Source organism: Pithys albifrons, chromosome 17, assembly GCF_047495875.1.
Source record: "Pithys albifrons albifrons isolate INPA30051 chromosome 17, PitAlb_v1, whole genome shotgun sequence".
Taxonomy (NCBI): Eukaryota; Metazoa; Chordata; class Aves; order Passeriformes; family Thamnophilidae; genus Pithys; species Pithys albifrons.
Genome location: NC_092474.1, coordinates 447,864 through 461,496, shown reverse-complemented (window position 1 = coordinate 461,496; position 13,633 = coordinate 447,864). Strand labels below are relative to the sequence as shown.

Genomic DNA, 13,633 nt, shown 5'->3' with positions numbered 1-13,633 from the left:
TCAAGGAAAGCAGCAGAGGTGTGGCAGGTACTCCCATTTCAGCGAGTCCTTGCTGGAGGGGGATACAAGGGGCAGTTTCCTGAGGCTGCACTGAGAACTGCCCCCTTTCCCTTCCTGCTCCAGCCTTTTGGCAGAGCTCAGTGCTGTCCATGCAGGGCCACTGCTGTGCATGGTGCAGAAGCAGTGCTGCCCTTCCAGCACTGCCCCTTTCCTTACCATTTCCCACCAGAACATCAGACCCAAGAGACAGAACAATTTCCTGGCTTCCAGGAAGGGCTGAGATGACCCTTTTGCTCCAGGCAAAGGTGAAGCTCTTCAGCCACCACTCACTGCTGGACCTGGATCCAGCTCTTTGGCTGGGCTGCAGGTGCTCTCAGCTGCTGTCAGTGGCTCCCAGGCTGGGGGACACTGGCCCTGGCCTGTCCCCAGGGGTGTGACACAGGGACACAGAGGCTGAACAGTTTGGCTGATGTGCTGAGTCAGCAGCCAGGCTGGGGTTTGTACAGGGAGCTCTTTGGAGCACCAGCACCATCAGTGCCTGGGCAGCCAGACCCTGCAGCGAGGTTTTGTCCACTTTTGTGCACTTGTCACTAATTTTTAGCTTCAACTTGTCTTCCAGTTGTCACAATCCATAGGGACGATGTGACACCAGCTCTCCTCTAAAAGGTGGCAGGGGCACAAGGTGGGTGCCCAGAGAGAGGGTGGTGTGGTGTAGCTCTCATTTTTACAAAACCTCTCTTTTTGCAGGGTGACCTACAGTCTCCACTACCTGAGCCAAGAAGAGGTAAAGGAGGCTTTACTCAAACCTTTTTCCCCCTTCTGTCACTTACTCTCCATCAAGGTTGGTATGTTAAGGGAATACCCAGCCAGGTCCTGCCATGGCCAGAGGGATTGACAGGAGCTGTGCAGCCTCACTACAGGAACTCACTCCTGGAACTGCTGTGCTGTCTGTAAGCACATTTCCACATTCCTTGCCTTTGATACTTTTCTAGTAAATGTGCTTAGAGAGAAAAAGTAGGATTTTGACCAGTAGCTGGAGTAGCTTTTGTCTGGCCTTCACTGGAATAACACCAGCACTCTCACTTCACACTGCTCCATACCTGAGTCATTTTGCTGACAAGCACTGGGTGACCAGTGAATTCATGTGAGATATGGCACCACCACAGCAGAGCCACGAGCACCAAACACCCTTGAGAAGGTGTGTGTGGTGGGGCTGCCATGCAGGACCACTCATTTCCACACAGCCACACCAAGACAGGGCTCGTGGGGGACTCAGCTCTTCATTCTGCTTTCCCTGGCAGGAATTCAGCCTGGCCCCTCAAGGACCTCGGTATTGTCTGTGTGGGAAACAGCACAGATTGAATAGCTTTCAAGCCAAAAAGCTGCAATTCTGTTACTGTGTTTACCAAGAGAAAAAGCCAAAAAATACTATTGTTCAGTTTAATTTTGCCTGTTCCCTGCTGGTTTGCTCGGCTGCACCCCCTCCCACAGAACCAGGAGCTCAGCCTACCGATTGCTCTGCTTCAGCATCATGTGGTGGGTCATGGTGGTACCCATCTCATGGCAGGTCACAAACTGAGCAGTCAGGCTGTGTTTGGAGGTCTCTAAGGAAACGCTGCTTTTCCCTCCAACTCCTTTGAGGACAGGCCCAGGCAGCGACTGTTCCCCAGAGCCCAAGCCACCCTCGGCCGTGAGGCACTAAAGGCCTCCTTGTTGAAACCAAGGACTGTGCTAAGCCTCTATGTCCCCTAACAGGAAAACCAGAATGAACAACAGAAATGTGAGCAACCAAAGCTGGTCTTTATCTGCCTGGTTCCTTCTGGAAGAGCCAGTGGTCCTGTAGGAGATCTGCAGCAGTGCCGTGTCCAGTGATGCAGGGCCGATGCCCACAAGATCTCAGTCGGTGCAGTGGGTGCTGCTGGCGCTGAGGCTTCAAGGACAGTGAGGTAAAGGTTGTCTTTAGAGATACAGGAACAGCTTAGGGCAGCTGCAGGTTTTATGGTTGTGTGTGGGTGGGCATGCACGGGGTTCTGTCTGAAAGCAGCGGGGTGTGTGTCTTAACTGCCTACACAGTTGTGTCAAGGGATGGTCTTTGCTGCCTGAATCCTGCATGTGGGGGTCAGATGCACGTACCAGGACCAGGGGCTCAGCAAAGCAGTGAAGGGCTCAAGTGCTAAATGCACCAGGTCATGGCCAAGCTGTTGGAAGGAGGAGGGCAGGCGGGTGCTGGGGTGCCACTGGCTCCACACTGTTGCCCTCACAGCCAAATGGGCACAGCCTTGGTGGGCACAGAGGGCTCTTGCAGCATCCCTGCACACACAAGACCTCAGCATGGGCTGTGTCAGTCCCTTTGGCTCTTGTGGGGCCACAGGCATGGCCATGGCCACCCTGCAGCTGGTGGGAGCAGCTGGCAGATAAAGCCCACACTCAGACACTGGGCTGTAAGTATGAAACCTTTCTGGGATCCCCCAGCAGCCCCTCAGCAATGTTTGGAAGGAAGAGGATGTTGGAAACTTGGCACAGGAAGCAGCTTTTATAAGCAAGGGAGGGGATTTGCCAAACACCCCCCAGGTTTCAGCACTGTTTGCTTTGGAGAAGGCAAACAATCTCAATCAGACACAGGAAGGAGGCGGGCAGTGTCTGCCCTGGCCGGCAGCAGGTTACACCACACAGCACAGCCAGGGAGTTCTCACTTCCTCTCTTTCTTTGGAAAGTATTTGTTATCACAGCCTGGTGGAGGATTTAACCACCCTGTGCTGTGACTGAGGGGAAGGGGCCAGAGCCAAGGCCGTGCTCAGGGAGCACAGCCCTGCGTGCTCTGGGACACAGATGGATCCATGGCAGTGACATCCAACATGTGAGCTCTGCCCTGGGTGTCCCATCCCTGCAGCCCACAGGGATCAGGAACCTGCTGCAGTGCAAGGCTGGCACCAGGCTGCAGTGCCTGGAGGGACAATGGGGTGGCATCACCCCCTCTTGCTCTGCCACGCAGCCACCAGTATCCACCTGCCCATCCCACATGCTGGCTCAGGCCACCGACCTGGCACAAACAGCCAGCAGTGGGTTTGATTCTTGGGCCTTGAACCCTGCAGCACAAAACCACAAAATCAAAAGAGCTCGGTGGGTGGATGGGAGGGGAGAACAGAAAGGCTCCCGGTGGCATCAGCCCTCTGGTGTGAAAGCCCCTGTGACAGCTCAGTCACTTCCCTGCTCCCACAGCCCCATCTCCCACACATCCTCGGGGCAGCCCAGGTGGGTTTGGGTTAGGGTTAGGGTTAGCTGTGGCTGCTGGAGCCCAGTGAGCAGCAGTTGTGGCCGTGCAGCACCATGGCTGGGCACAGCGGGTGTCCCACACTGGGTGCCGTTGCTGGGAGGCAGCTGGTGAGCTCAGCACTGATGGGCCCACGGGCACAGCACCACTGCCCACAGCCCAGAGAGTGCATGGGAACGTGCACAGGGATTTTTAAACAAAAAGCACGTTGTGACCATGGGCTGGGGCACCCCATGGCCCGTGAGGGACACACCCACTGAGGGGACATGCAGCTGTTTGGGACAAAGCTGGTGGTGATGTGGCCATGGGGGGAGAGCTGAGCCCAGGGGACACTGCGGTGAAGCCACCGCAGGGCTGGTGGCCTGACAGTGTTTTGCTGCAAAGCCTGAACGCACTGACGTGGCCCTGGGGCACAGGCCATGGTGGCTGCAGAGCAGGGGCCGCACACGGTGCCGCGGTGAGGCCGGCACTGACTCACCCTCCGCTGAGCTCGGGCCCGGTGACTTCATCCTCTGGAAATAGCAACTGAGGAGAAACCATCCCTGTCACCAGCATACCCATGCACACACACAGGCTGTGCCTGCTGCCTGCACTGCTGCCTGCACCCAGCCCCAGCCACAGCAGCTGGCTGAGCTCCAAGGCAGGAGCAGCCTCTCCAGTCAGTCCCATGCTGGAGCTGCTCTTCACAGGACAGGACAGGACAGGACAGGACAGGACAGGACAGGATGGTGCCCCATGGCTGCACAGGGCTGGCAGCACGTGGCAGCTGCTGGCCCTGCAAGGGACAGTGCAGGAAGTGGCTGCTGGAGTCAGTGCACTCAAAGGGTCTCAAGGCCAGAGGGGTCATGGCTGTATCCACCCCACCTGCCCATTTAGCACAGATAGCACAATTTGCACTCAGCAGGTGCTCCTTGGCTAAAATGTGACTTTCAGAAAAGGCACCTGGCTCCCTGCAATGGCTTCAATGGAAAATGACTCCCACAGTTGCCCCAGTAGCAAAGGAAAGCTGTGGCAGCAGCTGGCACTGGCTGTCTTGGATAACAGGACCCTTGCCCAGGGCTCCTGCTCTTATCACTGGTGAGAAGAGTCTTTCAGGGGTTTGTGCCGGGCCAGCACACAGCAACATCCCTAACAACCCAACTCTGGCTCTGCCACAAGGGCCAGGGGTGTTGGAACTCCCACGGGGGCACCCTGTGGGTCTTCACCCTGGGCTTTCCCAAGGGAACAGTGCAGGAATGAGGCTTGTGGCACTGGGGCCAGGGTGGAGGGCTGGTGTGGGCACAAGGCAGGTGTCCCACAGGCACCAGTCCCAGCATCCACCTGCCTTGGCATCTCTGCCATGGGCCGTGCAGGAGGGCACATATGGGCATAGTGGGTGCTCGTCCCTCCGTGGCCTGAGGCAGGAGACAGAGTTTTCCAAAGTCTCAGGGCTTCTGCAATACTTTGCTCCCCCCAGACTCTGTTTAACAGTCAGGAGGGCTGAGGCAAGCGAGCTCAGTGCTCACTGCCTCTTGTCCTTTGTGTGCATGGTTGTCCAGGTTTGCTTTTATGAAAAGGAAAGAAAACCAACCACCTCTTCCAGACTCCTCCATTCCCTCCACCTGGGCTTCTGCCCTGGCCCTGGCCTAGGGAGTTGCATCTCTGTGGGGCTTTGTTTGCACAGCTCCAGGCTGGTTGCTTTGGTACTCTGCAGAGATGGGGAACATCGGGACTCATGACCCTCCAGGCCCTGACTGGGCTTCCCAGGCCCCTCTGCTGCTCCTGACCTGATGGAGAGGCCAGATCTTCCCTTTTACACAGAAAAAAGGCTCATCAGCAATCACAGCAGGCTGGGTTTGACAGCTCATAACTTAATGGCTTTTAAAAAATAGCCACAGCCTGTTTTAAACACTCACTGCTCAAGGTCTCCCCTGCCCTTCCCCCTGGAAAGCTTTCCCAGCTCTCACTTTTCTGACATTAGATACTTTCTCTAATCTTTGGCCTTCATTTATTAATGGCTAATTATATCTGTTTGCTTTAGTGCCAGCATTGTCCTTTAGCTTGAATAGCTTTCTTGCCTCCCTAACACTTGCTTCCCAGCACTATTTATAGGCAGCATTGTATCCCCCCACAGCTGCTGCCGTGCTTGGCGACACAGGCTCTGTGCCTTCGGCCTCCTCAAGGGCTCCCTCACCCTCCTGCCCCCACTGGTGTCCCCTCCTTGAGTGGACGGGGTCAGATGGGCACCCAGCTGTCCCTGGCTCCAGCACAACCCCCCTGGGTGGCAGCTCTGCCCGTGATGCCTGTGGGAAGCTGGGGCAGAGCCCGGTGCCTCCAGGAGTCCTGTGTGCCTGTTTCCTCAGGCAGCCCCACGGGGTTATTTAGGCAAAGGCAGGGATCACTCCAGGCTCCTGTTTGCCTTCCCTGCCCCTCCTACCCCCTTTCTGTTGTGGGAGAGCGAGGTCCCAGCAGCGCCAAGGCCCACCAAGGCAGCGCAGGGAGTTGTGTGATTCCTGTCTGCGCTTTCATCCCGGATGAAAGGGATGATAGAAAACATTTGTTTTATGATAAAAGCGATTGACCCGGGAGGAATCTGCCTCCCCAGGGTGGCCTGCAGCAAATCGTGGAGATGAGGCACAACATGCAGCAAACACCAAATGCTTCCAAGCCTCAGAGTGGCTGCAGAGCAAATCGCTCCCCACGTGGAAGGAAATCCATGCGGGCCTTCCATGGCTCCTCCCGAGCCCGGACAACACGGTCAGTGATGGGTTTAGTGCATTTCATTGGGAAAGGGAAGATCTGCAGAGGACACTGTTTATTTTGTTTTTAATGAATGGCCAGATTTTTTTATTGCAGACATCTTCACCACAGATCTCAGCCGAGCTTTTAATAGATGGGTTCCTCGCCAGCAGCAATCGTGAGTTGATTGCAGCAGAAATGGCAAGTGAAGACAAATATAGTGCAGGGCTGCCCGCAGGGAGAGCGCCGAGGAAGCTTCGGGTGCTATTTCTGGTGCTTTGTCTCCACTGCTTACGGTACTTCCAATCTTTGTTTCTCCTTATAAACATGTTTGGGGTTGGGATGGTTTTTTGTTTGTTCTGGGTTTTTTCTTGTGTTAGAAAAAGTTCCATTCTCTGCAGAAAGAGTTGGGTGCCGTGTCCGTGCCCAGCTCTGCAGGGCTGGTGGGTGCCACGGCCCTGGCTGGTGTGGCAGGAGGGTGAGGCTGTGCTGGTGGTGCCTCCATTCCCATTGCAATCCAGGCTGAGGGAGCACAGCTCACCCCCACCATCACTGACCCTGCCTGGGTTGCTGCTGGGCACTTTGTCAGCAGACACTGGGCTGGCCAGAAACCAGGCTGGCACTTGCCACAAAAAAGGGTAGAAAACTGATGGGTCTGGGGCCAGGAGCTGTTCCTGCTGTGTTATTATTGGCAAACTCTGTTATAAGAAAAAAAACAGCAAAATTAAGAATAGATGTAAAGAGCAACATGTTTTTTTCTCCGCCCAGCTGAGCTGTCAAGAATAAATCACTGGGTATTTTTGCAAACACTCGGCAAGGCTGGGGAAATCTGCTGGGAGCCAGAGTGCTCAGGTCAGGGCTGTCCTGCCAACAGATGATTACAGCCTGTCCTGGGGACAGAGGAGCCAGGAATGGGGCCAAGAGGTGTCTCAAGTCCAAGAGTAAGATTACAGGCTGCAGGGTCAGCAAAACCCTCCCGCACTCTGGGCGGCACCTGAAACCCTTCCAGAAAGGAAACCACTCGGTTCGGCCCCACTGCACCTGGCAAAGTGCCCTGGTGGGGGCAGGGGGGCTCCAGCAGACCCTGCCAGGAGAAGGCAGGTGCTCAGGGGAGCATTAATTGTTCAATATTGGCATTTCTGCCCAGCACTGAGATGAAGGGTCTTGTCACCTGCCATCACATGTCCTGGGGCAGGGCGCTCCCCACACCCACACTGGGCTGTGTCCCACGGCCCTGGGGTTGGGGTGCTCAGAGGTGGACCCCCTGCTCCCACCCCCTGCTCCCACCCCCTGCCTGGAGCTGCACAGAGGCAAGGCAAACATCTCTGCAGTCTGTGACCTCCAGATGAAAGCACAGATGCAATGTTCCTCTCCTAAAAACAAAGATTGGAGGAGTAGGTTAAACACCCAGCTCAGCACAGTGCCCGGGGTCTATTGCAGTGGTTAATCTATAACAAAACAAGTTACATGTTGCTAGAGCTTGGCCTGTTGTGGGTTTTTTCAGCATCTCTGTGTTTTTTGCAGGGGTGAGGGCTCGCACTGTGTGCTCTGTCGAGGAATTGGTGCCAGCCTGAGCTCCCTTCAGCTCAGGGCCGTCTCTGCGCCTCTGCCACCCTTTCATCTTCCATTAAAATCAAGCCCATAGCACAGCAAGGCCGCAGGGAGCAACAGCAGAGCCAAACCAGATGTCACTCAGGGCTCGTACCAAGGAGATGCTGTCGGGGCTGGGCAGAGGTGGTGGCTGGTGTGGAGGGATGGGGAGCAGAGGACAGTCCTCAGGTCCTCGTCCCTGCCCGCTGGGTGTCTGCAGCATCCATCCCATCACCGCCCCACGTCCCTGCCCAGCTCCCTCCATCCCAACAGACTGCAGTAAGTCCAGGTACAGACATTTCCAGCCAGGTTTAGGCAGTGTTGGAGCCAGCAGTGCTGACCACAGGGAGATTGCCCCGGGAGGACACAACGACCTTCACTTTTCTGTCCAGTGCCTGAGGGGATCAAACATTTGTGTAGCTCAGTGTCATGTAAAAATGGGAAAAAGAGAGGAAAATGGGGGAAATTATGGATTAGGGTAGCTACCAGCCCTACTGATACTGCTGCTGGCTACCCAGAAAGCCTGGCAGGCCACCCCAAGGGCCCAGGCTGGAAAGGCTGAGACTCTCACACAACTTGGCTCCTGCCCTCACCTCTTGGACATAAGTCAAGTGTAGGACCTGCTGCCTGGCTCAGAGATGAGCTTGGTTTTCTGAGCTCACAGGCACAGAAACCAGAGAAGTTTCCATGAAGCCCTTCACACCCACAGTGCTGGCTGAAATGTTGGCTCTTGTTACAAGGCCTGGGATTTTTGAGAGGCAGAACCACAGCGTGTTAATGCTCCCAAACAGGCGCCAGAACAACAGCACGTGTGGCCACAGGGCTCGGATGTTGCACCTTGAACCAGCCAGGCTCCCTCCCTGGCAGATGCAGGCACCAACACCAATCCTGCCCTGGGAAGGAGTTATGTTCCTTCCAGGAGAGTCAGGCCATGGTATTGCTGGACATCAGGAGCTCACAGAGCCAGTAACTGCCCCTGGCTGTCAGGCTTTGTCTGATCGTGACACAGAAGAAAGGAAGAGCCAAAGAGAAGAGAGGAAAGAGCAAAAAAGGAAAAAAAAAAAAGGAAAAAGAAGAGAAAAAAAGGTGAAGGGAAAAACAAGGCAAAATGAAAACCAGGAGATGTAAAGGAAAGGAATGGCAAGGGGCAGCACTGCTGTGTAATCAGGGGTGCAGTCAGGAAAAAAGGCTGGAAAAAGGCTCTGAGGGGTCCCACCCCCTGAGAGGAATGGCTGGGCACTCTGCCCAAGTCCCATTGCTGCAGCTGCATCTTGGATTATGTTCATTGCACTGAAATAATTTCTCCTTTCAACACCACTGGCCTGAGCATCTAATGGGCCCAGCACAGTGCCCAGCAGTGTGTTCCCCTGGGCTGGGGCTGGTTTCCAGTGGGAGCTCCCAACTCCATCACCTGCTGCCCCAGGAGATGCCCAGCAGCCCGGGAGCCGTGCCCAGGCACTGCTGGTCACAGGCAAGGATCCTCCTGGGCTCCAGCAGCTGGACACAAATCCAGATCCTGACCTGCCCACCCGTGCACACAGGGCTGCTCTGCATCTACAGTGCAAATGGGAAAAGCCAAGATTAAAAACAGCCCCCCGCCCTCTGGCATTGCTGCAAACACTTCGTCATGCAAATCTCTGCATAATGGTCACTGCTGGGCTGACTTAACCAGCCCTCTGCACTGGGTCTCTGCTTGCCAAGCCAGCTGCTGGATTTCTAGGAAACCAAGGGATGAGAAAGGTAGTTTTGGCGCAAGTTTGTGGCCTGATGGGATGAGAGGCAGCAGACAAGGACCATGAGCACAGGCCACCACCCTGTGCTGTGCTGGGCAGGAGCAGAAGCCCTCGAGCAGGCAAAGCTGCTGCTGCCAAGGCGAGAAATGAGTGAGACATCCACACCCAGAATCCCAAACAGCACAATGAGTCCCCGCCCTGTGCCAGCACATCCAGCACTGGGGCCGTGCTGCTCCACACCCCGCGGGGTCTGCTCAGGACAGGATGGGCAGTTGAGCACGGTGGGGGCTCTTGTTCTGGCTGCACCGCTCAGGGCTCCAGCCAGCAGCACCGGGGCTGTGGGGCAGGATCACCCTGTGTCCTAGTTCAGCAGGTGGGACCAGTTATCACTGTGTGGGGGTGATCAAAGCTGTGTATTCTACCCCCTCTATTCATTCCCCAAGGACAATGGGCCATTGGCAGCAGCTGCCCAGGGAGTCATTGGCACCTTCACACCCAGCCTGAGGGGGTGTGGCTGCTCAGGGGCCATCAACAGGTGAGGGTCATGACTCCCAGAGTGTTAATCACCCATTGTGTGAGTCCCCACCCTGGGGGAGGGACTGGGTGCTCCCTGAGGGTACATAAGTGGTGGGTAAGAAGACCTCGGGTACTACTTGTCGGATCCAGAGGAGCAGCAGGACCTTGACAAGAGACCACCACTCTCGACCAGACTACAGCCATCACCTGCACCAACAGGTTTCTCACTTCCTTTTGCTTTGGATTTGGGGGAACCATGCAGGTCTCAGCACAAGGGCAAGCAAACCCCCTGTGGGTTTGTGCCCCAGGACACTGGGTTATGCTGCTGGGGTTTGTGAGTTGAAAGCAATTTCTCTGTGTGTGAGTGTATTTATGGTAATATCTTTCGTTAAATTATAACTCTGATTTATAATCTCTCTTGGGGTAGGTCCATTTCTCCTGCTGGTTTACCTTTAAACCAGCACACCGTGCCAGCCCCACATCTGTCCTGCCCACCCACATTGGCCTTTGCAGAACAGCTTTTTCCTTTCCAACATTTTGGGTGCAGTTTGGAGCTGGACAGGACAAGGCAGGGCACAGGTTAAAAGGAGGGGCATGGAGCCAGACAGATGCAAAGGAGGGAGGATGGGGAAGCAACAGGGGCACTGGGCTCCACAGGTCGTGTGAGACTTCCCAATCATTGGCTAAACAATATTAATAAGGGGACAGGGATGGGCAGAAAAGGAACAGCAAAATGAGGCTAAAATATGACAACCACAAACAGTGCAGTGAGAAAGCAAAAGCCTTGGGGAGGCTCATCTGGTCTCAGTGAGGGTGCTGACAGGGCATGGGGCTGCCCTGGTCTTTGCCAACAGGCTGTCAGCTGCAGGACAGGGCTGCTCCAGACCCTTTGGGTCTGGGACTCGTCCTGCCATGGAGGAAACCACTGACACCAAAGGGTCCCACACAGGGCACAGGCACACACACAGGGCACAGGCACACACACAGGGCACACACAAACACACTCTCTCACACGCACACACACAGGGCACACACACACACACAGGGCACACACACACACACAGGGCACACACAAACACACTCTCTCACACGCACACACACAGGGCACACACAAACACACTCTCTCACACGCACACACACAGGGCACACACACACACACAGGGCACACACACACACACAGGGCACACACACACACACAGGGCACACACACACACACAGGGCACACACACACACACAGGGCACACACAAACACACTCTCTCACACACACACAGGCCTGAGGGATGACGAGCCAGCTCAGTAAAACCCTGAGTTCAAGACCTTGGGGCCCCTCAGGAGGAACAGGCTAAATAAAGAAACCAAACACACTGTATTTACCATTTGCAGATGAGCTGCTGCAGCTGTGCTTGGGACGGTGAGGGGAGAGGAGATGGAGGGGGCTTTTCCTGGAGAGATGCCCAGTTGGACACATCCCAAGGACACCAGCAGTGCTCAGGTATTCGGGGCTCTCACACACCTCCTTTCCCAAGTTCTAATAAACCTTCCTCCCCCAGGAGCAGGTATTGCATTTGCTTCCAGAAAAGCAGAGATTGCCCTGTCTTCAGAAAATACCAATTTTGAGCTGAGGTTGTGATGCATTTCTATGCAGAGGGGCCTTTGGTGAAGTCTGGCACTCGTGGGGAAGGTGCAGCCGGGGCTTGGCCTCAGCCACCATCACAGAAGTGTCTCACAGAAGACACGCAGCCCGTCCTGCCCACACAAGCGTGGCCATCAGTCCCCTGACCCAGTAAATGCTGTAGCCAGCAGGAGTTCCTAATAAAGGCCTGGGGATCGCAGCCTGTTACAGCAGGGACAGCTTTGCTGGATTAGAAACCTGATTAACAGCCACGGGGCAGATTAGAACTGGCTATTTTGAGAGGGGGTTTTCGTAGCGGGCTCCGTGTAATCGCCAGCCCCAGCAGGGCGGTGTTGCCCTGCACTGGCTGTGCCCTGGGGGAGTGGAGCCCCATCCTCCCTGTTGGTGTTTGCTGCAGAGCTCCCCGCCCGCTGACCACAGCAATACACGGGGGAGGCGGATTTACATGTTTTAACTCTGAAACACTGAGCAAACAAGGCCAGATAATCATTAACTTCAGGAGCTGTTCACCTTCAGCGTGAGTTTTGGTCAGTGAAGGGGAGGTCTCCCAGAGCAAAGTCTCTATTTTAGTAAACATTGAGAGAATGATGTGAGAAAGCTTTTGGTTTTGTATATTATGAGCAGGCAATTAAAGGGCATTAATTTGTGTCTCCAGCCTCAATGCTGTGAGAAACTGCTCATTACAGAAGAGAGGGAAAGGGGAAAAAAGCAGCTTAAAACAAAATCCATTGTCTTCATCAGCCTGGGAGCAGGAGGAGCAGGGGCAGTAAAGAACAGCATGGCAGGAGGGCTGCAGCTCATACCTGCTCAGTTACTGCTGACTTTCATGCTGAAGAAATTGCATTTAGACCTAAAACTTGCTGCAGGAGCTTAATCAGTAAAGCAGCGATAGGTGAGGAGCAAAGGGCAGCACCTTGGACTCTGCCCTCGAGGTTCAAGGGTGGCTCAGCCGCTCCTGGCACAGGTGGCACATCCAGCCAGGCAGGGGGAGCACAGGGGCTCCCTCGGGTTGGTTCAGCACTCGGTCAAACCCCATGAGAGATCAGCCTCCTGCTGACCACAAATGGTTGATGGTGCCCCTTGAGTAACACTTCAGAAATCTGGAGAGGAAAGAAGGGGAACAACAAAAAGCAAAATGCTGCAGACTTTGGACTGTTATGGGTGTCATAAAAAAGTGGGAAAGTGAGGAAGGAGGAAGACAAAAGAGGAAGAAAGGAAGGGAAGATGGTAATTTAAGTAGACAAGCAGATTTACAATCTTACCAAACAAAGCCGAGTGTGCCATCCAGTCAGGAGTGCCTGTTTGACCACCAGTGGGAAATAGATGAACCCCAAGAGGAGATTATGGCCAGCAACAGCCTCGTGCCCCAGAGAGCAGCTGCTGGGAGCTGTGGGTGCCCCAGCCCAGCCTGGCTGGGGCAGTGCACAGGAGGCACCACTCACTGCCCAGCACAGGTGCTGAGGTGGTGCCTGGGCCTCCTTCCCCACGGGGCACACAAAATGCAGCTTCATTTGCCATTCAACACAAGGCACAGAGATGGACAGTTTTGGGAGGGGGCTGAAGTGTCACAGCATGTCATCTTTTCCCACTGATTTGCACTTGTGCTTGTTCTTCAGGGCAGGCAGAGAGAGCCTCCCAGCTTCAGCCCTCCTGGCACTGCTGCCCCAGTGCCCCACATACCTCACTCAGGGTTTTATGGCACTCAGCACGTGCCTCTCAAAGTGGTTTCACAGCGTTCAGCAGCTCCAGATCAACAGATCAAGGGTTCACTGCAATAACATCAGCAGGTTTCCCCTGCGCATGGCAGAGAATGCATTAATGTTTGTTTGGGAAATATATTTGTTTAGGAAAGCCCCCCCAGCCCTCAAAGGCACGTGTTTTACAGCTGCAACCCAGCCCCAGATGTAGCAATTTCCCCCGGGCCCAGTTGCAAAACAAGCTGCTCTGGCCCTTGGCAGCCCTGCTCCCTGTCACAAGATCCCAGGCTTCTAGTGGGCTTTTAAAGAAGTTTTGGAAAAAGTTTGTTTGCACAGGCAGTGGCACAGAGCTCAGTTGGGGTGTTTTTCCTTTTAGTGTTGCACCTCTGTGAGTGTGTTTTTATATGATTCAGTACTAAAACATTTTGAATAATCTTTTCTGCAGAATAAAACTTATTTGATTCTGCTTTCAAA

The 13,633-nt window shown here is 54.7% G+C and overlaps 2 long non-coding RNA genes across 2 annotated transcripts in view; one reads left to right on the top strand and one right to left on the bottom strand.

The window, feature by feature from the left end:
* The first annotated feature begins 5,789 nt into the window (after positions 1-5,789).
* Positions 5,790-13,633, top strand: part of LOC139679987 (uncharacterized) — a 13,235-nt gene continuing 5,391 nt past the window's right edge. The window contains exons 1-2 of the long non-coding RNA XR_011699283.1: positions 5,790-10,047; positions 11,213-11,321. This is a non-coding gene — a long non-coding RNA (uncharacterized lncRNA). The remainder of the gene's footprint in view (positions 10,048-11,212; positions 11,322-13,633) is intronic.
* LOC139680022 (uncharacterized) lies at positions 12,051-13,116 on the bottom strand. Its single transcript, XR_011699290.1, has 2 exons — positions 12,725-13,116; positions 12,051-12,562 (listed from the first exon to the last, which is right to left on the bottom strand). It is a non-coding gene; the product is annotated as an uncharacterized lncRNA (long non-coding RNA).